Source organism: Lactuca sativa, chromosome 7 (assembly GCF_002870075.4).
Source record: "Lactuca sativa cultivar Salinas chromosome 7, Lsat_Salinas_v11, whole genome shotgun sequence".
NCBI classification, from domain to species: domain Eukaryota; kingdom Viridiplantae; phylum Streptophyta; class Magnoliopsida; order Asterales; family Asteraceae; genus Lactuca; species Lactuca sativa.
In genome coordinates, this window is record NC_056629.2 from 14,656,584 (window position 1) to 14,665,137 (window position 8,554).

The window sequence follows — 8,554 nt, forward strand, 5'->3', positions numbered from 1 at the left end:
GAAGCTTAGGCAATCTTGTATTCACAAGATAAAATCCGTTAATTCCTTTTAGATTTTCGAACTTCATAAGAGGAAGTCAAACTCCCACCATGACCCGTAGACTAGGCGGTGGAGAACCCATGAAACACAGGTTGCACTTGCATTAACAAGTAAAATTAATTCCGTCAATTCCGATGCAAAGCACGATGTGCTATATTTTGGATTTCGTGCAAGAAAACCAACTCCCACCAACCTGTAGAATAGGAGGAGGGGAACTCAAGAAACTTGAGTTGCACTTGTGATGACAAGTGGTGATGAAAGCCGTTAATTCAGATGAGAAGCACGTGGTGCTATATTATGGATTTCGTGTAAGAAAACCATCTCCCACCAACCCGTAGAATAGGAGGAGGGGACCTAAGAAGCTTAGGTGAACTTGTAAAAACAAGTTAATGAGCCGTCAATTCCTTTAAGAACTTTGGACTTCATAAGAAGAAGCCCAACTCCCGTCGTCCTGTAGAATAAGAGATGAGGAACCCATGCAAGACAGGTCAAAAACCTAACTAAATGGGTAGAAAAATACCAACCGAGAAATATTATGTCGATTACACTCATTAATAAAAAATTATCTTTTTAAGCTCAAAAAATGATGTAAATTGTAAAATCCGGGGACAAAAATAAGCTTTTTAGTTCATTTAGTGATCGAAAAACGAGCACTAAACAACTAGGGAGGTATCGATGGATATAGAGAAGCAGCTATGTAGCAACATATTATCTCAAGCAGATAGTAACCGGGCAGCTCAGTATTTCAGGTAGTTTTGTGTTTCAGGCAGTTCAGTAATTCAGGTTGTAAGTGTCTCAAGCAGTAATGGTATTTCTGGGATTTCATGTATGGTTAGAGACACATATAGCTTGGGGTATGCTAAGGCAATTACAGCAGGATTATCTGAATTTTGGTCAAGTATAAGTGGATCACAGGTATAAGTGGATCTGTGATTCTGTTTTTCTAGTGGGAGCTTTGAGTTATCAGGAGATGAGTAGGCAATTGAGAGACAAGTGGAATGGATTCAACAATATTGATTCAGTAAGAGTGGTTTGTCAGAGATTCAGACCATCTTGAGATAGCAGAATTCAGATGAAGTAGAAGTGACCTTGTTTCGAGAATTAGTTCGCCTGCTGATGTTAGGGCTTGTGATGTTTGGTTAGAGTTACCCTGAGAAGGCTTGGGTGTGCCCAGTATTAGGACCATGTTACTGGAGTGGTTTGGTGTGTAACAAATGGTAAAGAATGATTTCGAGGACGAAATCTAATTTAAGTGGGGGAGAGTTGTAACACCCCGTTTATTAAATAAATAAATAGATAAAGTTGATGAATGGTCGGTAGCCCTAAAATTAATAATTATATAATAAGAGTTGGTCTCGAGGAGTTACTGGGCATAATTGAGAAGTTAAGGGTTGCTTAGTACATTACGGAGTTGTTTTGAGAAGAATTTTAGATGTCAGGGTCTAAAGGGTAATTATTGGATTAATCTTGAAAAGATCCCAAGGGGAGGGACCAAGTATGTAATTATGGGAAAGTTGTAATAAATCCGGGTATATATATGTTGCGATGACATCGAAGAACCCTAACCCTAAGTATTATGGCAGCCAACATTCTTCCTTCTCCCATTACCGGCGCCGCACCAGCCTTCAGGTCATCCTGACCACCAGCGACCACCGTAGCTGTTGGAGTCGGTGGGACCGCCGCTACATGTTACAATACTTTCCCGACAAGTCAACTACCCATTTGGAGACTCCTGGTAGCCGCCATCACCAAGGGACCCCCCCCCCCCATCAGCCGCCGGTGCAGCAACGAGTCCGCCAGCTCGGTTCCGACACCGCTATATCGTCATCATCGAGCCTCCTTGTCGCCGACAACATTGAAGACTGACGAGGGGTAGAGAGCATCCTCCAGGCGCTGCTACTTCACCTTTTCCGCCTATGTGTGATGCTGTCGCCGCCTTCTTCTTCCCCTTTTCTTCTCCTTCTTGCTGTTCGCCACCGCCATCATCGGGATCGATCGCCGCCGCCTTGTGTTGTTGTTGTTGAAGCTGAAGCCATCATCTGTCGCCACTCAAATTGGTCGCTAAGGGTGCTGCCGACCCTAGGACCGTCAATGTGACATCCCCAAAATCTCGGCCAGAAAAGACCGATTTTCATTTATGCTTTTAAATATTTTCAGAGTAAATCCTTTTGATTTGAAAGAGTTGCGGAATTTGTTCCCAAAAACAAAACATGATAAAACATTTTTTACCGAAACATTTCATAAAAGAAATGTATTTTCATTATAATCAAAACTCGGGGTGTCATGTTCCGATACAGACCAATAAGCATAAACGAATACATTACAAGTCATATAACAAATATAAACATATGCAGACTTGTAAACAAAACAACTTGATGGTTCATCCATCTCATGCCCTTCCGCCACTACCTGTAATACAATTTAAAACTGAGTGGGTCAGGCTTGGGAGCCTGGTGAGCATATAGGGTTTTCAACCCACAATAAATATCATATTTAATTTTCACCAACCAACAATTACCCAATTACCCATTCCTTTTATTCTCACTTTAATGTCCCTAAAACAACTAATATAAGGGACCTAGTCTAAGAATATTTCATCGGGGCGACAACACATGCTTCGGGGGTACCTCAGCAATATAAGTCAAATAAGGCAACCATGAGGGGGATGGAGTACAGCGAATGAACACCCAAGTTCATTAACACCTACAGGTGGCGAACCTGCTAATGTTTCCACAAGACTGTCTAGAATAGCCAGTGGTCGTCATCTAAACTCCGCTAGATGACTCAATCAAACAACAACGAGGCTTCTCATCTGTTTATTACACACCAACTGTCTACCCATGTTCTACCCAACATATTAGTAGATAAAAATATACATTTGTATACATAGTTTAAACAAAACCTGTATAGCATGCTTTAATCAACACATATATCACATAACAGATGAGGCACACACACACACATAACACATATCTCATAAAGAAATAAGCAGATCTATAAGATAGAAGAGAGTGAATACTCATTCACACATAACACAACCAAATATATACACATAGCACGTATTTTTATATAAAATACTTCGTATTATTGTGTTAGAAAGAAAATAACTACACACTCACTTGATCAGAAGATGATTGGATAGCACTACGGCTTATAGAAGTAGTATTCCTCAGCAGATCTGGAAGATCTCCTCGAAAATCGAACTTCTCGCGGGCAGAGCTTCGAATCGGGAACCGCACTTCTCGGGATCTTCGGGGTCTCGGGACTTGCCTCGGGGCTAGAGTATGATACCGGGGCTTCGGGGTATCTTCGGCACGAAAAACGATGCAAAAGACTAGAGAGAAGAGAAGAAATGAACAAGAAATATGGCTGTCTTCGGATCCCTTATATAGAGGCTGGAGCCTCGGAGTACGCGGGGCGTACTGTAGTACGCAGCGCGTACTGCTTCCGAAATCGTCACTGCATGCGTCATCCGAAGTGTCGACACTATCAGAGTACGCGATAGCGTACTCACGTACGAGGGGCGTACTCCGGATCACACCAGTACTCGGCTTCGGATAAGGCTTCCGATTTTTGAATTAAATATAAATACAAAATGATTAATAAACTTCAGAAATTCATAACTTCTTCATACGAACTCCGTTTTCGACATTCTTTATACCCACGGAAAGGTGAGACCACGCTCTACGACTTTCGTTTAGACTCCGTCGGCTAATTTTGACTTTATTTTTATTAATTATTTTTAATAGGCCGGGACAGAAACTTTCGTTATAAATTCATAACTTCTTCGTTTGACGTCCGTTCTCGCCTAACTTTTTATCGCTTCGATACCAACAATGAGATCTTCGATTCTCATTTAGATTGCTTCGGCTAAAAACCGCTCGATCTCAAATCGAGTATTTCAGGCTGCATACCGCTAAGCCGGAACTTCGATAAATCATAACTTCGTCATACGAAGTCAGATTTGGGCGTTCTATATATATATTCGGAAACCTCGTTTCAACTACTACAACATTAACCAAAGATATTAAGTTTATTTTACACTTAAATTTTGACGCTTATTTTTATTCTTAATTAGTCAAACCACATAATTAAGCAATTAAGCACAAAACACATAATACTCAAATAATACAGTCTTATTATTTCAAAACGGGTTACAAAGGTTAACCTAGACTATTATATTGCTACAAATAGAAAGCCCGGAAACACAGGCGTTACAGTCAAACTGCCCTTCACCGCCGCTTGGTGTTCGTGTGGATGCGTATTTTCTCGGGGTCCGGTCTCTAGTTTGGAGTTTGTGCGCGTGTTTGGGTGTTTTGCTGGAGTTCATGGAAGAACCACTGCCACGACCGTGAAGTGGTGGCTGCCACCATGGGTGGGTGTATTTTCTTTAGTGTGTGCGTGTATGTGTGATTTCGGATCTTGAGTTGTAAATTGTAACATGAATGGTATAATGAAGAGAAATTGAAAACCACAACCTTAGGGTGGTGGCTGTCGCCTCCTGCCGTCACCGGCCGCCGTGTTGGGTGGCGGTCTGCTTTGCCTCATCGTATCGACTCGTTTGGGGTGAATGAAACCCTAATGGGTCCAAAGAAACCCTAATGGGCTTTATAATTTTCTAGTAGTCGTAATAGACCCAATAAAGCCAAATTGACCTAAAAGCCCAACAAATAGATAAATGGAGTATTATTTGGTTTAAAAACCCTAATTAGGGTTTGGAAAACCCTAATGCTAATAAAACCCTAATTTGGGGAATTAATTGGGATACACGAGAATTATTAATAACTTGAGGCATTAATTAATAATCATTGGCAAGATCAATCTAAGCGATATTGGATTTAATGGATTAAGTCCCTAGAGGATTAAGTCCTTAATGGGTTAAGTAGGAAACTTAACCCTAATCGTCATTTTATGTGAAAACCTAATTTCACATGGGCCTTGAGTTGGGCCTTTCCATTGGGCTTTAGTATTTATTAATTGGCCATCCAAGATTAATAAAATGGACTAGATAAATTAGTTGGGCTTTAGGGTAAGGCCCATATGAATGATTGGGCCCAATTAGGAAAATTGGGCCATATATGGACCATAGTTTGGGCCTAGATGGTTGTATGATATTGGGCCCTTAGAATGAGACATGTTGGACTGGACTGAACAATTGGGCTTTAGCGGAAGTCCATGTAGAAGTTTCGGCCCAATTTGGAAAATTGGGCCATATGTTGGGCTTTGATCCCTAGTTGACTTTGGGCCTATGGATTGTACCTTGGGCTTGGATAAGCCAAGCTTGGGGTAATGTAGTAATTATCCAAAGTATGTAATTATAGTTATGTAGTGGAACCCAATTATTAATTGGGTGCTATTTTGATGTTGACAGATCGGGAATCTGTCATCTAGAAGTTGGGGTCGAGTCTGCGGGACTTCAGCAGTGTGGGATTAAGTCTACAGGACTTCAGCAGTGTGAGGTGAGTTTCCTTCCAGTAGAAACGGGTCTACGGCCACAATGCCGGCCCATTTAGTTAGCAGTAGTTCCGGACTACAGTCCGATGTAGTAGTTCAGTATGCTTGGTGTCTTTGTGATACATACATGGTATGAGTTATGTGTTCTGGACTATGGTCCTATGCAGTATGAAGTATACGTGTTCATATTATATTTTATGATTATGTTATGCTATTCAGTTAGTTCCGGACCTCAGTCCAATGTAGTAGTTAGAGTGCTTGATGTCTTTGTGATTCAAGTATGTTTTGTGTTGTGTGTTCCGGACTTTGGTCCGATGCAGTATGCAATGTATGTGTTCATGCTAGTTGATATGTTTATGCTATGTTCAATCAGTTTCCGGACTTCGGTCCGATGCAGGGGACGGGGTCCCAGTCAGTTCCGAACTTCGGTCCGATGCAGCTAGTTCTGGACTTCGGTCCGATGCAGGAGACAGGGTCCCAGTTAGTTCCGGACTTTGGTCTGATGCAGTTAGTTCCGGACTTCGGTCCGATGCAGGGGACGAGGTCCCAGTCAGTTCCAGACTTAGGTTCGATGCAGTTTCCGGACTTCGGTCCGATGCAGTGGGCAAGGCCAGATATGTGTTTATATGTTATTGTTTGGTATGTGGTAGTTTGGGGGAGCTCACTAAGCTTCGTGCTTACAGTTTCAGTTTTGGTTTCAGGTACTCAGTTTTCAAAAGAAGAGCTCGGGAAGATTGCAGTGCGCACACCATTTGTTCAGCCTGGGATGTTTATACTCTGATATACCGGACAATTGTTATAATATTCTGAGATACATTGCTTATGATTTTTATATGAGGTTTATTGACTATGGTTTTTATTATTAAATTAAACGAAATTTTCAGAATGTATTTCTGGGTGTAAGTCCCTAATCTGCCCGTGTATCAATCAGATCCGTTTGATGGTGCGGAATCCCAATCAAACGGATGATGTCAGATCAAATAAGAAGAGAAGGAGAAGAAGAATAATATGAATCTTGAATGTATTGATAATATGAATTAAGTTCCTTACACAAGATTCACCCACACAAATGTTCCTTTCTCTCTGGCCGTAAACTCCTTAGGGTTCATCAATCTCTACTTCTCACCTTAACACCTCTATTTATACTTGAATATGGGCCAGAAACACATGGGCCGTAAATGAGTTTACGGCCGTAAGGTGTTTACAGCCGTAAACTCAGCCGTAAACTAGGCCATAAATTCATAAAATATTACACAAAAATATAATTGCCCAGAAAAGTAAAGTATAAACCATATTTTGACCCAAAGAATAATATGAATCTTGAATGTATTGATAATATGAATTAAGTTCCTTACACAAGATTCACCCACACGAATGTTCCTTTCTCTCTGGCCGTAAACTCCTTTGGGTTCATCAATCTCTACTCCTCACCCTAACACCTCTATTTATACTTGAATATGGGCCGGACACACATGGGCCGTAAATGAGTTTACGGCCGTAAGGTGTTTACGGCCATAAACTCAGCCATAAACTAGGCCATAAATTCATAAAATATTACACAAAAATATAATTGCCCAGAAAATTAAAGTATAAACCATATTTTGACCCAACAATCTCCCCCTTGGTTTATAGCTTTCTTTTCTTAATTGACCCAACAAGCTCCCCCTAAAAAGTAGCTGGCTTTCTTGATAATCTTCATTGGGTGCTTGGCTTCAGCATTAATCTTCAAATTCTTCACAGCATCAGGATGAACATATGAATCTTCAATGAATGACTTCATCTTGAGCGGTTAGGTTTTTCTTCAGAATTTGGCATTAAACGCACGTTGGGTGAGGAGGTTTTACGTACAGATTCTTGAAAGATGGCGCTTTCAGCTTGAGAATCTTCAGAGAGAACAAATCTTCTGGATCACTTCAGCAGGTACAATGATAGTAGCAGACTGATTGAGGAGGCTTCAATGCAATCTGTCACATAATCTTCAATTTCTGCTTCACCTTGCTTCTGGGGTTGAAGGATTGAATGTTGAAAGAATGATCTTCATTTCTTGCTCCTTCGAATGAGAATTCTTCGATGCTCACGGATGAAGCCTTTGGCTCAGAAATCTTCAACACAAACTCCATGAGTCTTATCTATACCTGAAATCACTTTTCAAGACAAAACAAAACTAAAAGGAAACTTAGCACACAAAATAAAATGGAAACAAAAATATTTTGGATTTTTGATTTTTCTGAACAAGAAATAAAATAGAAATAACACTATTTTTGGATTTTTTATTTTTTTATTTTTCTTTGATTTTTGAATTTTTTTTTGTTTTTTTCATTATTTTTAATTTTTAATTCTCCCTTAATATTTAAATTAGAAGAAACTATGGCAAATTTAACAAAAATATAAATGATATCTAACTTTAAGAGTGATTCGGGATCAAAGTTTTTAGATATCCGTTATCCACTTGTCGGTACCTTTCATATTCACATCTTGTCTGGTCGATCGTCGGTATTGTTGTCCACTTAAACACGAAAAATTGTGACAAATTTAGGACATACTATTTGTTACAAGACAAGGTGAACTTAAGTTCCTAAAAAAAATTATATCTGATCCTAATTTCTTAGATACTATATCTTAAGGACCATTCATCTGACGACGACCAGGGATATTGTTGTCCACATAAATTGAGCAGCGAGATCTACAGACAATCTGTATGTGTTCAATTTTTAAGTGTACTAGAACGTGTTTCCCGCTTCCTGATATGCCCCAGCCATCAAGAACTTCCAGAGTACTCCTTACACCAGGTGAGCAGACAACCATTCAAAGAGAGAAGAGATTCAGAATTCTATTGCTAACTACTTCAGAGGGGTTGAGAAGAAGAAGGTTGCATATGCTGTGTACCAGGTCGGATTAGAAGTCGTGCAAAGGAGACAACATATGGCTAACAGATGAGAAGTATTTCACACATATATATATCCTGCAGAGAAATAGAGTTGCATATGTTGTGTACCAGGTCGGATTAGAAGTCACGCAAAGGAGACAACATATGACTAACAGACGGAAAGAAAGAAAATGA